This window comes from Peromyscus maniculatus, chromosome 6 (genome assembly GCF_049852395.1).
Source record: "Peromyscus maniculatus bairdii isolate BWxNUB_F1_BW_parent chromosome 6, HU_Pman_BW_mat_3.1, whole genome shotgun sequence".
Lineage (NCBI taxonomy): Eukaryota > Metazoa > Chordata > Mammalia > Rodentia > Cricetidae > Peromyscus > Peromyscus maniculatus.
In genome coordinates, this window is record NC_134857.1 from 21,497,326 (window position 1) to 21,517,853 (window position 20,528).

Consider the following 20,528-nt stretch of genomic DNA (forward strand, 5'->3'; position numbering starts at 1 on the left):
TCACAGTACTGACCCTAGAGGAAACACAGGAGAGTACAGGAATGCACGTTTCTCAAAAGCAGAGTGTTTTCATTGTATGACACAGTAGGATTCAATTAAACTTACTAAACGTAGTTGAATCACATTCAGTTTCAAGTCTAGCAGCAAGTGTTAATTCAGTGTAAGAACACCACTCTTGTGCTATTCTGGCAATACACAGTGCAAATATCATTCGTGTGTGTTTCCAGTAAGTACAGTGTATTGAACAGAAGAGAAGCTGCTGTTTTACTTAGTTTGCAATTCGGAGTTGAACTAGATATGCCCCGTTAGTGTAGGAATCACAGTTCTTTTGTTTTGAGCTAGCTCACTGTACTGGCCCTATAGAAAACACAGGAGAGTGCAAGAATGCCCAATTATCAGGGGCAGAGTGTTTTCATTGAAAGGCAAACAAGCATTCAATTAAACTTCCTAAAAGTATTTGAATCAAATTCAGTTTAAAGTTCTAGCAGCAAGTTTAATTCAGGGTAAGAACACCACTCTTATGCTAATCTGGCCATACACAGTTCAAATAGCATTCGCGTCAGTTCCCAGCAAGTACAATGTATTGGACTTAAGAGAAGCTACTGTTTGACATATTTTCCAATACTGAGTTGAAATAAATATGCCCCATTTGTGTAGGAAGAACAGTTCTTTTGTTTTGAGCTAGCTCACTGTACTGGCCCTTTAGGAAACACAGTAGAGTCCAAGAATGCCCCTTTTTCAAAAGAAGAGTGTTTCCCTTGTATGGCACACTAGGCTTCAATTAAACTTCCTAAACGGAGATGAATCACATACAGTTTCAAGTTATGGCAGCAAGTGTTAATTCAGTGTAGGAACACCACTCTTGTGCTATTCTGGCCATACACAGTGCAAATAGGAATCGCGTCTTTTCCCAGCAAGTACAGTGTATTGGACTGAAGAGAAGCTCTTGTTTACCTATTTTCCAATACTGAGTTCAACTGGATTCCCTGTTTGTGTAGGAAGCACAGTTCTTTTGTTCTGAGATAGCTCACTGTACTGGCCCTATAGGAAACACGGGAGTGTGCACGAATGCCCGATCCTCAAAAGCAGAGTGTTTTCCTGGTATGACAAACTAGCGTTCAATTAAACTTCCTAATAGATTTGATTCACATTCAGTTCAAGTTCTAGTAGCCAGTGTTAATTCAGGGTAAGAACACCACTCTTGTGCTACTCTGGCCATACTCAGTACAAAAGCAGTCACAACTGTTCCCAGCAATTACAGTGTATTGGACTGATAAGAAATTTAGGTTTTATTTTGTTTCGAATACTGAGTTGAACTAGATATGCCCCGTTTGTGTAGGAGGCACAGTTCTTTTGTTCTGAGCTAGCTCACTGTACTGGCCCTATAGGAAACACAGGAGTGTGCAAGAATGCCCATTTCTCAAAAGCAGAGTGTTTCCTCCTATGACAAACTAGCGTTCAATTATACTTCCTTAAAGGAGTTCAATCACAGGCCGGGTGTTGGTTCCGCACGCCTTTAATCCCAGCACTCGGGAGGCAGAGCCAGGCGGATCTCTAAGAGTTCGAGGCCAGCCTGGGCTACCGAGTGAGCTCTAGGAAAGGCACAAAGCTACACAGAGAAACCCTGTCTCGAAAAACCAAAAAAAAAAAAAAAAAGGAGTTCAATCACATTCAGTTTCAAGTTCTAGCAGCAAGTGTTAATTCAGGGTTGGAAACCACTCTTGTGTTAATCTGGCCATACACAGTACAAATAGTATTCGTATCTGTTCCCAGCAAGTACAGTGCATTGGCTGAAGAGAAGCTCCTGTTTGACATAGTTTCCAATACTGAGTTGAACTAGATATGCCACATTTGTGTAGGAAGCTCAGTTCTTTTGTTCTGAGCTAGCTCACTGTGTTGCCCCTATTGCAAAAACAGGAGACTGCAAGAATGCCCCTTTCTCAAAAACAGAGTGTTTTCCTTGTATGGACCACTAGGGTTCAATTAAACTTCCTTAATAGATTTGATTCACATTCAGTTTCAAGTTCTAGAAGCCAGTGTTAATTAAGGGTAGGAACACCACTCTTGTGCTACTCTGGCCATACTCAGTACAAATAGCATTCACATCTGTTCCCAGCAAGTACAGTGTATTGGATTGAAGAGAAGCCTAGGTTTTATTTAGTTTCAAATACTGAGTTGAACTAGATACGCCCCTTTTGTGTAGGAAGCACAGTTCTTTTGTTCTGTGCTAGCTCACTGTACTGGCCCTTTAGGAAACACAGGAGTATGCAAGAATGCCCGATTCTCAGAAGCAGAGTTTTTTCCTGGTATGACAAACTAGCTTTCAATTAAACTTCCTAAAAGGAGTTGAATGACATTCAGTTTCAAGTTCTACCAGCTAGTTTAATTCAGGGTAAGAATACCACTCCTGTGTTAATCTGGCCATACACAGTACAAATAGCATTCGCGTCTGTACCCAGCAAGTACAGTGTATTGCACTGAAGAGAAGCTTCGGTTTTACTTATTTTCCAATACTTAGTTGAACTAGATATGCCCTGTTTGTGTTCGAAGCACATTTCTTTTGTTCTGAGCTACCTCACTGTATTGCCCCTATAGGAAACACAAGAGAGTGCAAGAACGTCCGTTTCTCAAAAGGAGAGTGTTTCCCTTTTATGGCATACTAGGTTTCAAATAAACTTAATAAACGGTGTTGAATCACATTCAGATTCATGTTCTAGAAGCAAGTGTTAATTCAGTGTAAGAACACCACACTTGTGCTTCTCTGGCCATACTCAGTACAAATAGCATTCACAAATGTTCCCAGCAAGTACAGTGTATTGGACTGAAGAGAAGCTCAGGTTGTACTTAGTTTCAATACTGAGTTGTACTAGATATGCGCGGTTTGTTTAAGAAGCACAGTTCTTTTGTTCTGAGCTAGCTCACTCTACAGGACCTATAGAAATCGTAGGAGAGTGCAAGAATGCACCTTTCTCAAAGCAGAGTGTTTTCCTTTTTTGGCAAACTAGGGTTCAATTAAACTTCCTAAACGGAGTTGAATCACTTTCAGTTTCAAGTTCTAGCAGCAAGTGTTAATTGAGGGGATGAAACCACTTTTGTGTTAATCTGGCCATGCATAGTACAAATAGAATTGGTGTCTTTTCCCAGCAAGTACAGTGTATTGGACTGAAGAGAAGCTCCTGTTTACTTAGTTTTCAATACTGACTTGAACTGGATGCCCCGTTTGTATAGGAAGCACAGTTCTTTTGTTCTGAGCTAGGTCACTGTAATGCCCATATAGGAAACACAAGAGAGTTCAAGAATGCCCGATTCTCAAAAGCAGAGTGTTTACCTTGTATGGCACACTAGGGTTCAATTAAACTTAATAAACGGAGTTGAATCACATTCAGATTCAAGTTCTAAAAGGAAGTGTTAATTCAGGTTAACAACACCACTCTTGTGGTATTCTGGCCATACACAGTGCAAATAGCATTCGCGTCTGTCCGCAGCAAGTACAGTGTATTGGACTTAAGAGAAGCTCCTCTTTACTTACTTTCTAATACTGCGTTGAACTAGATATGCCCCGTTTGTGTAGGAAGCACAGTTCTTTTGTTCTGAGCAAGCTCACTACACTGGCCTTATAGGAAACACAGGAGAGTGAAAGAATGCCCCTTTCACAAAAGCAGAGTGTTGTCATTGTAGGCAAACTAGGGTTCATTTAAACTTCCTAAAGGGAGTTGAATCACATCCAGTTTCAAGTTCTAGCAGCAAGTGTTAATTCACGGTAAGAACACCACTCTTGTGCAAATCTGGCTATACACAGTGCAAATAGCATTAGCGTCTGTTCACAACAAGTACAGTGTATTAGACTGAAGAGAAGCTCCTGTTTTACTTAGTTTCAATACTGAGTTGAACTAGTTATGTCCCTTTGTTTAAGAAGCACAGTTCTTTGTTCTGAGCTAGCTCACAGTACTGGCCCTATAGGAAACCCAGGAGAGTACAAGAATGCCCCTTTCTCAAAAGCAGAGTGTTTTCCTTGTTTGGCACACTAGGGTTCAATTAAACTTCCTAAACGGAGTTGAATCACATTCAGTTTCATGTTCCAGCCGCAAGTGTTAATTCAGGGGTTGAAACCACTCTTGTGCCAATCTGGCCTTACACAGTACAAATAGAATTGGTGTCTTTTCCCAGCAAGTACAGTGTTTGGACTGAAGAGCTTAGGTTTTATTTAGTTTTAAAAACTGAGTTGAAAATGATATGCCCCTTTTGTGTGTGAAGCACAGTTCTTTTGTTCTGAGCTTCCTCACTGTATTGCCCCTATAGGAAACACAAGCGAGTGCAAGAATGCCTGATTCTCATGAGGAGAGTGTTTTCCTTGTATGGCACACTAGGGTTCAATTAAACTTAATTAACTGAGTTGAATCACATTCAGATTCAAGTTCTAAAAGGAAGTATTAATTCAGGGTAAGAACACCACTGTTGTGCTATTCTGGCCATACACAGTGCAAATAGCATTCCTGTCTATTCCCAGCAAATACAGTGTATTGGACTGAAGAGAGGCTCCTGTTTTACTTAGTTTCCAAACTGATTTGAACTAGATATGCCACATTTGTGTAGGAAGCACAGTTCTTTTGTTCTGAGCTAGCCCACTCTATTGCCCCTATAGCAAAAAATGGAGAGTGCAAGAATGCCCGTTTCTCAAAGGCAGACTGTTTTCATTGTATGGCACACTAGGGTTCAACTAAACTTACTAAATGGAGTTGAATCACCTTCAGTTTCAAGTTCTAGCAGCAAGTGTTAATTCAGGGTAAGAACACAACTCTTGTACTATTCTGGTCATACACAGTGCAAATAGCATTCGCCTGTGTTCCCAGCAAGTACAGTGTATTGGACTGAAAAGAAGCTCTTGTTTTATTTAGTTTGCAATGTTGAGGTGAACTAGATATGCCCCGTTTGTGTAGGAGTCCCAGTTCTTTTGTTCTGAACTAGCTCACTGTACTGGCCCAATACACAGGAGAGTGTAAGAATGTCCCTTTCTAAAAGGCAGAGTGTTTTCATTTTAAGGCAAACTAGGATTCAATTAAAGTACCTAAAAGGAGTTGAATCACATTCAATTTCAAATTCTACAGCAAGTGTTAATTCAGGGTAAGAATACCACTCTTGTGCTATTCTGGCCATACACAGTTCAAATAGCATTCGCGTCTGTTCCCAGCAAGTACAGTGTATTGGACTGAATAGAAGCTCCTGTTTACTTAGTTTTCAATACTGAGTTGAACTGGATGCCCCGTTTGTATAGGAAGCACAGTTCTTTTGTTCTGAGCTGGCTCACTGTACTAGCCCTATAGATAACACAGGAGTGTGTAAGAATGCCTGATTCTTAAAAGAAGAGTGTTTTCCTGGTATGACAAACTAGCATGCAAATAACCTTCCTAAAAGGAGTTGAATCATATTCAGTTTCAAGTTCTAGCAGCAAGTGTAAATTCAGGGTAAGAATACCACTCTTGTGCTAATCGGGCCGTACACAGTACAAATAGCATTCACATCGGTTCCCAGCAAGTACAGTGTATTGGACTGAATACAAGCACCTGTTTTACTTACTTTCCAATAATGAGTTGAACTAGATATGCAGCGTTTGTGTAGGAAGCTCAGTACTTTTGTTTTGAGCTAGCTCACTGTACTGGCCCTATAGCAAAAACAGGAGAGTGCAAGAATGCCCCTTTCTCAAAAGCAAAGTGGTTTCCTTGTATGGACCACTACGGTTCAATTAAACTTCCTTAATAGATTTGATTCACAATCAGTTTCAAGTTCTAGCAGCCAGTGTTAACTCAGGGTAAGAACACCACTCTTGTGCTACTCTGGCCATACTCAGTACAAATAGCATTCACATCTGTTCCCAGCAAGTACAGTGTATTGGACTGAAGAGAATCTTAGGTTTTATTTAGTTTCAAATACTGAGTTGAACTAGATACGCCCCGTTTGTGTAGGAAGCACAGTTCTTTTGTTCTGAGCTAGCTCACTGTACTGGCCCTATAGGAAACACAAGAGTGTGCAAGAATGCCCCTTTCTCAAAAGCAGAGTGGTTTCCTTGTATGACAAACTAGAGTTCAAAAAACTTCCTAAAAGTCGTTGAATAACATTCACTTTAAAGTTCTAGCAGCATGTGTTAATTCAGGTTAAAAACACCACTCATGTGCTAATCTGGGCATACACAGTGCAAATAGAATTCGCGTATGTTCCCAGCAAGTACAGTGTATTGGAGTTAAGAGAAGCACCTGTTTTACTTAGTTTCTAATACTAGATTGAACGAGATATGGCCGTTTGTGTAGAAAGCACAGTTCTTTTGTTCTGAGCTAGCTCACTGTATTGCCCATATAGGAAACACAGGAGAGTGCAAGAATGCCCATTTCCTAAAAGCAGAGTTTTTTCCTTGTATGGACCACTAGGGTTCAATTAAACTTCCTAAATTGATTTGACTCACATTCAGTTTCAAGTTCTAGAAGCAAGTGTTAATTCAGGGAAAGAACACCACTTTTGTGCTTGTCTGGCCATACAAAGTACAAATAGCATTCACATTAGTTCCTAGCAAGTACAGTGTATTGGACTGAAGAGAAGCTCCTGTTTTGCTTAGTTTCCAATACTGATTTGAACTAAATATGCCACATTTGTATGGGAAGCTCAGTCTTTTTGTTCTGAGCTAGCTCACTGTATCGCCCAATTAGGAAACACAGAAGAGTGCAAAAATGCCTGTTTCTCAAAAGCAGAGTGTTTTCCTTGTATGGCACACTAGGGTTCAATTAAACTTCGTAAACAGAGTTGAATCACGTTCAGTTTCAAGTTTTAGCAACAAGTGTCAATTCAGGGTAAGAATACCACTCTTGTGCTAATCTGGCCATACACAGTGCAAATAGCATTCGCTTCTATTCCCAGCAAGTACAGTGTATTGGACTGAAGAGAAGCTCCTCATTTTCTTTGTTTCCAATACTGAGTTGAACTAGATATGCCCCGTTTGTGTAGGAAGTTCAGTTCTTTTGTTCTGAGCTAGCACATTATAGTGGCCCTATAAAAAACACAGGAGAGTGCAGGAATTCCCCTTTCTCAAAGGCAGAGTGTTTTCATTGTAAGGAAAACTAGGGTTCAATTAAACTTAGGAAAAGCAGTTGAATCACATTCAGTTTCAAGTCCTAGCAACTAGTGTCAATTCAGGGTAAGAATACCACTCTTGTGCTAATCTGGCCATACACTGTGCAAATAGCATTTGCCTCTGTTCCCAGCAAGTTCCGTGTTTGGACTGAATCGAAGCTCCTGTTTTACTTAGTTTCCAGTACTGAGTTGAACTAGATATGCCCTGTTTGTGTAGGAAGCACAGTTCTTTTGTTCTGAGCTAGCTCACTGTACTGGCCCTATAGGAAACACAGGAGTGTGCAAGAATGCCCGTTTCTCAAAGTAGAGCGTTGTCCTTGTATGACAAACTAGCGTTCAATTAAACTTCCTAAATGAGTTGAATCACATTCAGTTTCAAGTTCTAGCAGCAAATGTTAATTCATGGTAAGAACACCACTCTTGTGCTACTCTGGCCATACACAGTACAAATAGCATTCGCGTCTGTGCCCAGCAAATACAGTGTATTGGACTGAAGAGAAGCTCCTTTTTTACTTAGTTTCCAATACTGAGTTGAACTATATATGCCCTGTTTGTGTAGCAAGCACAGTTCTTTTGTTCTGAGCTAGCTCACTGTATTGCCCCTATAGGAAACACAAGAGAGTGCAAGAATGCCCATTTCTCAAAGGCTGAGTGTTTTCCTTGTATGGCACAAGAGGGTTCAATTAAATTTCCCAAATGGAGTTGAATCAAGTTCAGTTTCAATTTCTAGCAGCAAGTTTTAATTCAGGGTAAGAACACCACTCTTGTGCTAATCTGGCCATACATATTCAAATAGCATTCGCGACTGTTCCTAGCAAGTAGAGTGTATTGAACTTCAGAGAAGCTCCTGTTTTACTTAGTTTGCAATACTGAGATGAACTAGATATGCCCCGTTTGTGTAGGAAGCACAGTTCCTTTGTTCTGAGCTAGCTCACTGTACTGGCTCTATAGGAAACACAGGAGAGTGCAAGAATGCCTGTTTATCAAAGGCAGAGTGTTTTCATTGAAAGGCAAAATAGGGTTCAATTAAACTTCCTAAAAGGAGTTGAATCACATGCAGTTTCAAGTTCTAGCAGCAAGGGTTCATTCATGCTAAGAACACCACTCTTGTGCTAATATACCCATGCACAGTTCAAATAGCATTCGTGTCTGTTCATAGCAAGTATTGCCCCTATAGGAAACACAAGAGAGTGCAAGAATGCCCGTTTCTCAAAGGCATAGTGTTTTCCTTATATCGCACATTAGGGTTCAATTAAATTTCCTAAATGGAGTTGAATCAAGTTGAATTTCAATTTCTAGCAGCAAGTGTTAATTGAGGGTAAGAACACCACTCTTGTGCTAATCTGGCCATACACATTCAAATAGCATTCGCGACTGTTCCCAGCAAATACAGTGTATTGGACTTAAGAGAAGCTCCTGTTTTACTGTTTTTCCAATAATGAGTTGAAGTAGATATGCCCTGTTTCTGTAGGAAGGACAGTTCTTTTCTTCTGAGCTAGCTCACTGTACTGGCCCTAGAGGAATCACAGGAGAGTGCAAGAAGGCACGTTTCCCAAAAACAGAGTGTTTTCCATGTGTGGAACACTAGGGTTCAATTAAACTTCCTAAAGGGATTTGAATCACATTCAGTTTCAAGTTCCAGCAGCAAGTGTTAATTCAGGGTAAAAACATAACTTTTGTTCAATTTAGGCATACACAGTGTAAATAGCATTCGTTTTTGTTCCCAGTATGTAGAGTGTATTGGACAGAAGAGAAGCTGCTGTTTTACTTAGTTTGCAATACAAAGTTGAACTAGATATGCCCCGTTTGTGTAAGAATCACAGTTATTTTGTTCTGAGCTAGCTCACTGTTTTGGCCCTGTAGGAAACACAAGAAAGTGCAAGAATGCCCATTTCTCAAAGGCAGAGTGTTTTCATTGAAAGGCAAACAAGCGTTCAATTAAACTTCCTAAAAGGTGTTGAATCACATTCAGTTCAAGTTCTAGCAGCAAGTGTTAAATCAGGGTAAGAACACCACTATTGTGCTATTCTGGCCATAAACAGTGCAAATAGCACTCGCGTCTATTCCCAGCATATACAGTGTAATGGCCTGAAGAGAAGCTCCTGTTTTACTTAGTTTCCAATACTGAGTTGACTAGATATACCCCTTTGTGTAGAAAGCACAGTTCTTTTCTTCTTAGCTAGCTCACTGTACTGGCCCTATAGGAAACACAGGAGAGTGCAAGAATGCCACTTTCTAAAAGGCAGAGTGTTTTCCTGATATGGCACACTAGGGTTCAATTAAACTCCCTAAAGGAGTTGAATCACATTCAGTTTCAATTTCAAGCAGCAAGTGTCAATTCAGGGTAAGAACACCACTCTTGGCCTACTATGGTCATACACAGTGGAAATAGCACTCGCGTCTGTTCCCAGCATATACAGTGTATTGGCCTGAAGAGAAGCGCCTGTTTTACTTAGTTTCAAATACTGAGTTGACTAGATATGCCCCGGTTGTGTAGGAAACACATTTCTTTTCTTCCTAGCTAGCTCACTGTACTGGCCCTATAGGAAACACAGGAGAGTGCAAGAATGCCACTTTCTAAAAGGCAGAGTGTTTTCCTGGTATGGCACACTAGGGTTTAATTTAACTTCCTTAATGGAGTTGAATCACATTCAGCTTCAACTTCTAGCAGCAACTGTTAATTCAGGGTAAGAAACCACTCTTGTGTTATTCTGGCCATACACAGTACAAATAGCCTTTGTGTCTGTTCCCAGCAAGTACAGTGTATTGGAATGAAGAGAAACTTCAGTTTTACTTAGTTTCCAATACTGAGTTGAACTAGTTATGCCCCATTTGTGTAGGAAGCACAGATCTCTTCTTCCTAGCTAGCTCACTGTACTGGCCCTAAAGGGAAACACAGGAGAGTGCAAGAATGCCACTTTCTAAAAGGCAGAGTGTTTTCCTGGTATGGCACACTAGGGTTTAATTTAACTTCCTAAATGGAGTTGAATCACATTCAGCTTCAACTTCTAGCAGCAACTGTTAATTCAGGGTAAGAAACCACTCTTGTGTTATTCTGGCCATACACAGTACAAATAGCCTTTGTGTCTATTCCCAGCAAGTACAGTGTATTGTTCTGAAGAGAAACTTCAGTTTTACTTAGTTTCCAATACTGAGTTGAACTAGTTATGCCCCATTTGTGTAGGAAGCACAGTTCTTTTGTTCTGAGCTAGCTCACTGTACTGGCCCTATAGGAAACACAGGAGAGTACAAGAATGCCTGTTTATCAAAGGCAGAGTGTTTTCATTGAAAGGCAAAATAGGGTTCAATTAAACTTCCTAAAAGGAGTTGAATCACGTTCGGTTTCAAGTTCTAGAAGCAAGGGTTCATTCAGGCTAAGAACACCACTCTTGTGCTAATCTGGCCATACATAGTTCAAATAGCATTCGCGTCTGTTCATAGCAAGTACATTGTATTGGACTGAAGAGAAGCTTCTATTTTACTTAGTTTCCAATACTGAGTTGAACTAGATATGCCACATTTTTGTAGGAAGGACAGTTCTTTTGTACTGAGCTAGCTCACTGTACTGGCCCTAGAGGAAACACAGCAGAGTGCAAGAATGCCCCTTTCTCAAAACCAGAACGTTTTCCTTGTAAGGCACATTAGGGTTCAATTAAATTTCCTAAACTTAGTGGAATCAAGTTCAGTTTCAATTTCTAGTAGCAAGTGTTAATTCAGTATAAGAAAACCAATCTTGTGCTAATCTGGCAATACACAGTACAAATAGCATTCGTGTCTGTTCCCAGCGAGTACAGTGTATTGGACTGAAGAGAAGTACCAGTTTTACAAACTTTCCAATACTGAATTGAACTAGATATGTCCTGTTTTTGTAGGAAGCTCAGTTCTTTTGTTCTGAGCTAGCTCACTGTAGTGGCCCTATAGGAAACACATTAGAGTGCAAGAATGCCCGTTTCAAAAAGGCAGAGTGTGTTCCTTGTAAGGCAATCTAGAGTTTAATTAAACTTAGTAAAAGTAGTTGAATATATTTAGTTTCAACTTCTAGCAGCAAGTGTTAATTCAGTGTAAGAACAACACTCTTGTGCTAATCTGGACATTCACAGTACAATTAGCTTTTGCGACTGTTCCAGGCAAGTACAGTGTATTGAACTTAATAGAAGCACCTGTTTTACCTAGTTTCCAATACTGAGTTGAACTAGATATGCCTCGTTTGTGTAGGAAGCTCTTTTCTTTTTCTCTGAGCTAGCTCACTGTAGTGGCCCTATAAGAAACACAAGAGAGTGCAAGAATGCCCCTTTCTCAAAGGCAGAGTGTTTTCATTGTAAGGCAAACTAGGGTTCAATTAAACTTCCTAAAAGGTGTTGAATCATATTCAGTTTCAAGTTCTAGCAGCAAGTGTTAATTCAGGGTAAGAATACCACTCTTGTGCTACTCTGGCCATACACAGTGCAAATAGCATTTGTGTCTGTGCCCAGCAAGTACAGTGTATTGGACTGAAGAGAAGTTCCTGTTTTACTTAGTTTCCAATACTGAGTTGAACTAGATATGCCCTGTATGTGTAGGAAGCACAGTTCTTTTGTTCTGAGCTAGCTCACTGAACTGACCCTATAGGAAACACAGTAGAGTGCAAGAATGCCCATTTCTCAAAGTAGAGTGTTTTCCTGTATGACAAACTAGCGTTCAACTAAACTTCCTAAACAGAGTTGAATCACATTCAGTTTCAAGTTCTAGCCGCAAATGTTAATTCAGGTTAAGAACAACACTCTTGTGAACTCTGGCCATACACAGTACAAGTAGCATTTGCGTCTATTCCCAGCAAATACAGTGTATTGGACTGTAGAGAAGCTCTTTTTTTACTTAGTTTCCAATACTGAGTTGAATTAGATATGCCCTGGTTATGTAGCAAGAACAGTTCTGAGCTAGCTCAATATATTACCCCTATAGGAAACACAAGAGAGTGCAAGAATGCCCGTTTCTCAAAGGCATAGTGTTTTCCTTGTATGGCACATTAGGGTTCAATTAAATTTCCTAAATGGAGTTGAATCAAGTTCAGTTTAATTTCTAGCAGCAAGTGTTAATTCAGGGTAAGAACACCACTCTTGTGCTAATCTGGCCATACATATTCAAATAGCATTCTCGCATGTTCCTAGCAAGTACAGTGTATTGGACTTAAGAGAAGCTCCTGTTTTACTGATTTTCCAATACTGAGTTGAAGTAGATATGCCCCGTTTGTGTAGGGAGGAGAATTCTTTGCTTCTGAGCTAGCTCACTGTACTGGCCCTAGAGGAATCACAGGAGAGTTCAAGAAGGCACGTTTCCCAAAATCATAGTGTTTTCATGTATGGCACACTAGGGTTCAATTAAACTTCCTAAAGAGATTTGAATCACATTCAGTTTAAAGTTCCAGCAGCAAGTGTTAATTCAGGGTAAAAACATAACTTTTGTTCAATTCTAGGCATACACAGCGTTCAATTAAACTTCCTAAAAGCAGTTGAATCACATTCAGTTCAAGTTCTAGCAGCAAGTGTTAAATAAGGGTAAGAACACCACTCTTGTCCTACTCTGGTCATACACAGTGTAAATAGCACTCACGTCTGTTCCTAGCCAGTACAGTGTATTGGCCTGAAGAGAAGCTCCTGTTTTACTTAGATTCCAATACTGAGTTGATTAGATATGCCCCGTTTCTGTAGGAAGCACAGTTCTTTTTTTCTGAGCTAGATCACTGTACTGGCTCTATAGGATACAGAGTAGATTAGAAGAATGCCCGTTACTCAAAAGCAGAGTGTTTTTCTTGCATGGCACACTGGCGTTCAATTAAACTTCCTAAATGGAGTTGAATCACCTTCAGTTTCAAGTTATAGCAGCAAGGGTTCATTCAGACGAAGAACAGCACTCTTGTGCTATTCTGGCCATACACAGTGCAAATAGCATTCGCGTCTGTTCCCAGCCAGTACAGTGTATCGGACTGAAGAGAAGCTCCTGTTTTACTCAGTTTCCAAAATTGAGTCGAACTAGATATGCCCCGTTTGTGTAGGAAGCACAGTTCTTTTGTTCTGAGTTAGCTCACTGTACTGGCCCTGTAGGAAACACAGTAGAGTAGTAGAATGCCCGTTTCTCAAAAGGAGAGTGTTTTTTGCATGGCACACTAGGGTTCAATTAAACTTCCTAATGGAGTTAAATCACGTTCATTTTCAACTTCTAGCAGCAAGTGTTTATTCAGGCTAAGAACAGCACTTTTGTGGTATTCTGGCCATACACAGTGCAAATGGCATTCGCGTCTGTTCCCAGCCACTACATTGTATTATACTGAAGAGAAGCTCCTCTTCTGAGCTAGGTCACTGTACTGGCCTTATAGGAAGCACAGTAGAGTGCAAGAATGCCCGTTTCTCAAAAGCAGAGTGTTTTTCTTGCATGGCACACTAGGGTTCAATTAAACTTCCTAAACCGAGTAGAATCACGTTCAGTGTCAAGTTCTAGCAGCAAGTGTTTATTCAGGCTAAGAACAGAACTCTTGTGCTCTTCTGGCCATACACAGTGCGTATAGAATTCACGTCTGTTCCCAGCCAGTACAGTGTATTGGACTAAAAGAAACTCCTGTTTTACTCAGTTTCCAATGCTGAGTGGAACTAGATATGCCCCGTTTCTGTAGGAAGCACAGTTCTTTTGTTCTGAGCTAGCTCACTGTACTGGCCCTGTAGGAAACACAGTAGAGTAGAAGAATGCCCATTTCTAAAAAGTAGAGTGTTTTTCTTGCATGCACACTAGGGTTCAATTAAACTTCGTAAACAGAGTTGATCACGTTCAGTTTCAAGTTCTAGCAGCAAGGGTTCATTCAGGCTAAGAACAGCACTCTTGTGCTCTTCTGTCCATACACAGTGGATATAGCATTCGCGTATTTTCCCAGCCAGTACAGTGTATTGGAAAGAAGAGAAGCTCCTCTTTTACTCAGTTTCTAATACTGAGTTGAACTAGATATACCCCGTTTGTGTAGGAAGCATAGTTCTTTTGTTCTAAGCTAGCTCACTGTACTGGCCTTGTAGGAAACACAGTAGAGTGCAAGAATGCCCGTTTCTCAAAAGCAGAGTGTTTTTCTTGCATGGCACACTAGGGTTCAATTAAACTTCCTTAACGGATTTGAAAAACGTTTAGTTTCAAGTTCTACAAGCAAGGGTTCATTCAGTCTATGAAAAGAACTCTTGTGCTATTCTGGCCAATGACAGTGCAAAAAGCATTCGCATCTGTTCCCAGTCAGTACAGTGTATTGGACTGAAAAGAAGCTCCTGTTTTACTCAGTTTCCAATACTGACTTGAACTAGGTATGCCCCGTTTGGTAGGAAGCACAGTTCTTTTCTTCTGAGTTAGCTCACTGTACTGGATCTATAGGAAACACAGTAGAGTAGAAGAATGCCCATTACTCAAAAGCAGAGTGTTTTTCTTGCAAGGCACACTGTGGTTCAATTAAAATTCCTAAATATAGTTGAATCACTTTCAGTGTCAAGTTCTAGCAGCAAGGGTTCATTCAGGCTAATTACAGCACTCTTTGCTATTCTGGCCATACACAGTGCATATAGAATTTGCGTCTGTTCCCAGCCAGTACAGTGTATTGGCCTGAAAAGAAACTCCTGTTTTACTCAGTTTCCAATGCAGAGTTGAACTAGATATGCCCCCTTTGTGTAGGAAGCACATTTCTTTTGTTCTGAGGTAGCTCACTGTACTGGCCCTGTAGGAAACACAGTAGAGTAGAAGAATGCCCGTTTCTCAAAAAGTGTTTTTCTTGCATGGCACACTAGGGTTCAATTAAACTTCCTAAACGGAGTTGAATCACGTTCAGTTTCAAGTTCTAGCAGCAAGGGATCATTCAGGCTAAGAACAGCACTCTTGTGCTATTCTGTCCATACACAGTGCATATATCATTCTCATATTTTCCCAGCCAGTACAGTGTATTGGAAAGAAGAGAAACTCCTCTTTTACTCAGTTTCCAATACTGAATTGAACTAGATATGCCCCGTTTGTGTAGGAAGCATAGTTCTTTTGTTCGGAGCTAGCTCACTGTACTGGCCCTATAAGAAACACAGTAGAGTGCAAGAATGCCCGTTTCTCAAAAGCAGAGTGTTTTTCTTGCATGGCACACTAGGGTTCAATTAAACTTCCTAAACGGAGTTTAATAACGTTTAGTTTCAAGTTCTAGCAGTAAGTGTTCATTCAGTCTAAGAAAAGCACTCTTGTGCAATTCTGCCCAATCACAGTGCAATTAGCATTCGCATCTGTTCCCAGTCAGTACAGTGTATTGGACTGAAAAGAAGGTCCTGTTTTACTCAGTTTCCAATACTGATTTGAACTAGATATGCCCCGTTTGGTAGGAAGCACAGTTCTTTTCTTCTGAGCTAGCTAACTGTACTGGCTCTAAAGGAAACACAGTACAGTAGAAGAATGCCCGTTACTCAAAAGCAGAGTGTTTTTCTTGCATGGCACACTAGGGTTCAATTAAACTTCCTAAACGGAGTTGAATCACGTTCAGTTTCAAGTTCTGGCAGCAAGGGTTCCTTCAGTCTAAGAACAGCACTCTTGTGCTATTCTGTCCATACACAGTACATATAGCATTCGCGTCTTTTCCCAGCCAGTACAGAGTATTGGACTGAAGGGAAGCTCCTGTTTTACCCAGTTTCCAAAACTGAGTTGAACTAGATAAGCCCCATTTGTGTAGGAAGCACAGTTCTTTTGTTCTGAGCTAGCTCACTGTACTGGCCCTGTAGGAAACACAGTAGAGTAGAAGAATGCCCGTTTCTCAAAAGCAGAGTGTTTTTTGCATGGCACACTAGGGTTCAATTAACCTTCATAAACGGAGTTAAATCACGTTCAGTTTCAAGTTCTAGCAGCAAGGGTTCTTTCAGGCGAAGAACACCACTCTTGTGCTATTCTGGCCATACATAGTGCATATAGCATTCGCGTATTTTCCCAGCCAGTACAGTGTATTGGAAAGAAGAGAAACTCCTCCTTTACTCAGTTTTCAATACTGAATTGAACTAGATATGCCCCGTTTGTGTAGGAAGCATAGTTCTTTTGTTCTGAGCTAGCTCACTGTACTGGCCCTATAGGAAACACAGTAGAGTGCAAGAATGCCCGTTTCTCAAAAGCAGAGTGTTTTTCTTGCATGGCACACTAGAGTTCAATTAAACTTCCAAAACGGAGTTTAATCACCTTCACTTTCAAGTTCTAGCAGCAAGGGTTCATTCAGGCTAAGAACAGCACTCTTGTGCTAATCTGGGCATACACAGTACAAATAGCATTCACGTCTGTTCGAAGCCAGTTCAGTGTATTGGACTGAAGAGAAGCTCCTGTTTTACTCAGTTTCCAATACTTAGTTGAAATAGATATGCTCCGTTTGTGTAGGAAGCACAGTTCTTTTGTTCTGAGCTAGCTCACTGTACTGACCCTGTCGGAAAAACAGTAGAGTGCAGGAATGCCCGTTTCTCAAAAGCAGAGTGTTTTTCTTGCATGGCACACTAGGGTTCAATAAACTTCCTAAACTGAGTTGAATCACGTTCAGTTTCAAGTTCTAGCAGCAAGTTTTCATTCTGGCTAAGAACAGCACTCTTGTGCTATTCTGGCCAATTACAGTGAATATAGATTTCGCGTCTGTTCTCAGCCAGTACAGTGTATTGGACTGAAGAGAAGCTCCTGTTTTACTCAGTTTCCAATACTGAGTTGAACTAGATATGCCCCGTTTGAATAGGAAGCACAGTTCTTTTGTTCTAATCAAGCTCACTGTACTGGCCCTGTAAGAAACACAGTAGAGTGCAAGAATTCCCGTTTATCAAAAGCAGAGTGTTTTTCTTATATGGCACACTAAGGTTCAATTAAACCTCCTAAATGGAGTTGAATCTCCTTCAGTTTCAAGTTCTAGCAACAAGGGTTCATTCAGCCTAAGAACAGCACTCTTGTGCTATTCTGGCCAATCATAGTGCAAATAGCATTCGCATCTGTAACCAGTCAGTACAGAGTATTGGACTCAAAAGAAGCTCCTTTTTTACTCAGTTTCCAATACTGAGTTGAACTAGATATGCCCCGTTTGGTAGGAAGCACAGTTCTTTTGTTCTGAGCTAGCTTACTGTACTGGCTCTATAGGAAACACAGTAGAGTAGAAGAATGCCCGTTACTCAAAAGTAGAGTGTTTTTCTTGCATGGCACACTGGGGTTCAGTTATACTTCCTAAATATAGTTGAATCACGTTCAGTGTCAAGTTCTAGCAGCAAGTGTTCTTTCAGGCTAAGAACAGCACTCTTGTGCTAATCTGGGCATCCACAGTTCAAATAGCATTTGCGTCTGTTCCCAGGCAGTACAGTGTATTGGACTGAAGAGAAACTCCTGTTTTACTCAGTTTCCAATACTGAGTTGAACTAGATATGCTTCTTTTGTGTAGGGTGCACAGTTCTTTTGTTTTGAGACAGCTCACTGTACTGACCCTTTAGGAAACACAGTAGAGTAGAAGAATGCCCGTTTCTAAAAAGCAGAGCGTTTTTCTTGCATGGCACACTAGTGTTCAATTAAACTTTCTAAACAGAGTTGAATCACGTTCAGTTTCAAGTTCTAGCAGCAAGGGATTTCAGGCTAAGAACAGCACTCTTGTGCTATTCTGGCCCTACACAGTGCATATAATATAGCATACGCGTCTGTTCCCAGCCAGTACAGTGTATTGGACTGAAGAGAAGCTCCTGTTTTACTCAGTTTCAAAAACTGAGTTGAACTAGATATGCCCCGTTTGTGTAGGAAGCACAGTTCTTTTGTTCTGAGCTAGCACACTGTACTGGCCCTGTAGGAAACACAGTAGAGTAGAAGAATGCCCGTTTCTACAAAGCAGAGTGTTTTTCTTGCATGGCACACTAGGGTTCAATTAAACTTCCTAAACGGAGTTGAATAACGTTTAGTTTCAAGTTCTACAAGCAAGGGTTCATTCAGTCTAAGAAATGCACTCTTGTGCTATTCTGGCCAATCACAGTGCAAAAAGCATTCGCATCTGTTCCCAGTCAGTACAGTGTATTGGACTGAAAAGAAGCTCCTGTTTTACTCAGTTTTCAATACTGACTTGAACTAGGTATGCCCCGTTTGGTAGGAATCACAGTTCTTTTCTTCTGAGTTAGCTCACTGTACTGGCTCTATAGGAAACACAGTAGAGTAGAAGAATGCCCGTTACTCAAAAGCAGAGTGTTTTTCTTGCATGGCACACTGTGGTTCCATTAAAATTCCTAAATATAGTTGAATCACGTCCAGTGTCAAGTTCTAGCAGCAAGGGTTCATTCAGGCTAAGAACAGCACTCTTGTGCTATTCTGGCCATACACAGTGCATATAGAATTTGCGTCTGTTCCCAGCCAGTACAGTGTATTGGACTGAAAAGAAACTCCTGTTTTACTCAGTTTCCAATGCAGAGTTGAAGTAGATATGCCCCCTTTGTGTAGGAATCACATTTGTTTTGTTTGAGGTAGCTCAGTGTACTGGCCCTGTATGAAACACAGTAGAGTAGAAGAATGCCCGTTTCTCAAAAAGTGTTTTTCTTGCATGGCACACTAGGGTTCAATTAAATTTCCTAAACGGAGTTGAATCACATTCAGTTTCAAGTTCTAGCAGCAATGGTTCATTCAGGCTAAGAACAGCACTCTTGTGCTTCTGTGCATACACAGTGCATATAGCATTCGCGTATTTTCCCAGCCAGTACAGTGTATTGGAAAGAAGAGAAACTCCTCTTTTACTCAGTTTCCAATACTGAATTGAACTAGATATGCCCCGTTTGTGTAGGAAGCATAGTTCTTTTGTTCTGAGCTAGCTCACTGTACTGGCCCTATGGGAAACACAGTAGAGTGCAAGAATGCCCGTTTATCAAAAGCAGAGTGTTTTTCTTGCCGGCACACTAGAGTTCAATTAAACTTCCTAAACGGAGTTTAATCACCTTCACTTTCAAGTTCTAGCAACAAGGGTTCATTCAGGCTAAGAACAGCACTCTTGTGCTAATCTGGCCATACACAGTACAAATAGCATTCACGTCTGTTCCCAGCCAGTTCAGTGTATTGGACTGAAGAGAAGCTCCTGTTTTACTCAGTTTCCAAAACTGAGTTGGAGTAGATATGCACCGTTTGTGTAGGAAGCACATTTCTTTTGTTCTGAGGTACCTCACTGTACTGGCCCTGTAGGAAACACAGTGGAGTAGAAGAATGCCCGTTTCTCAAAAAGTGTTTTTCTTGCATGGCACACTAGGGTTCAATTAAACTTCCTTAACGGAGTTGAATCACGTTCAGTTTGAAGTTCTAGCAGCAAGGGTTTATTCAGGCTAAGAACAGCACTCTTGTGCTATTCTGTCCATACACAGTGCATATAGCATTCACATATTTTCCCAGCCAGTACAGTGTATTGGAAAGAAGAGAAACTCCTCTTTTACTCAGTTTCCAATACTGAATTGAACTAGAAATGCCCCGTTTGTGTAGGAAGCATAGTTCTTTTGTTCTGAGCTAGCTCACTGTACTGGCCCTATAGGAAACATAGTAGAGTGCAAGAAGGCCCGTTTCTCAAAAGCAGAGTGATTTTCTTGCATGGCACACTAGAGTTCAATTAAACTTCCTAAACGGAGTTTAATCACCTTCACTTTCAAGTTCTAGCAGCACGGGTTCTTTCAGGCTAAGAACAGCACTCTTGTGCTATTCTGGCCATACACAGTGCAAATAGCATTCGCGTCTGTTCCCAGCCAGTACAGTGTATTGGACTGAAGAGAAGCTCCTGTTTTACCCAGTTTCCAAAACTGAATTGAACTAGATAAGCCCCATTTGTGTAGGAAGCACAGTTCTTTTGTTCTGAGCTAGCTCACTGTACTGGCCCTGTAGGAAACACAGTAGAGTAGAAGAATGCCCGTTTCTCAAAAGGAGAGTGTTTTTTGCATGGCACACTAGGGTTCAATTAAACTTCCTAAACAGAGATAAATCACGTTCAGTTTCAAGTTCTAGCAGAAAGGGTTCATTCAGGCGAAGAACACCACTCTTGTGCTATTCTGGCCATACACAGTACAAATAGCATTCGCGTCTGTTCCCAGCCAGTACAGTGTATTGGACTGAAGAGAAGCTCCTGTTTTACTCAGTTTCCAATACTTAGTTGAACTAGATATGCTCCGTTTGTGTAGGAAGCACAGTTCTTTTGTTCTGAGCTAGCTCACTGTACTGGCCCTGTCGGAAACACAGTAGAGTGCAAGAATGCCCGTTTCTCAAAAGCAGAGTGTTTTTCTTGCATGGCACACTAGGGTTCAATTAAACTTCCTAAACTGAGTTGAATTACGTTCAGTTTCAAGTTCTAGCAGCAAGTGTTTATTCAGGCTAACAGCGGCACTCTTGTGCTATTCTGGCCATACACAGTGCAAATAGCATTCGCGTCTGTCCCC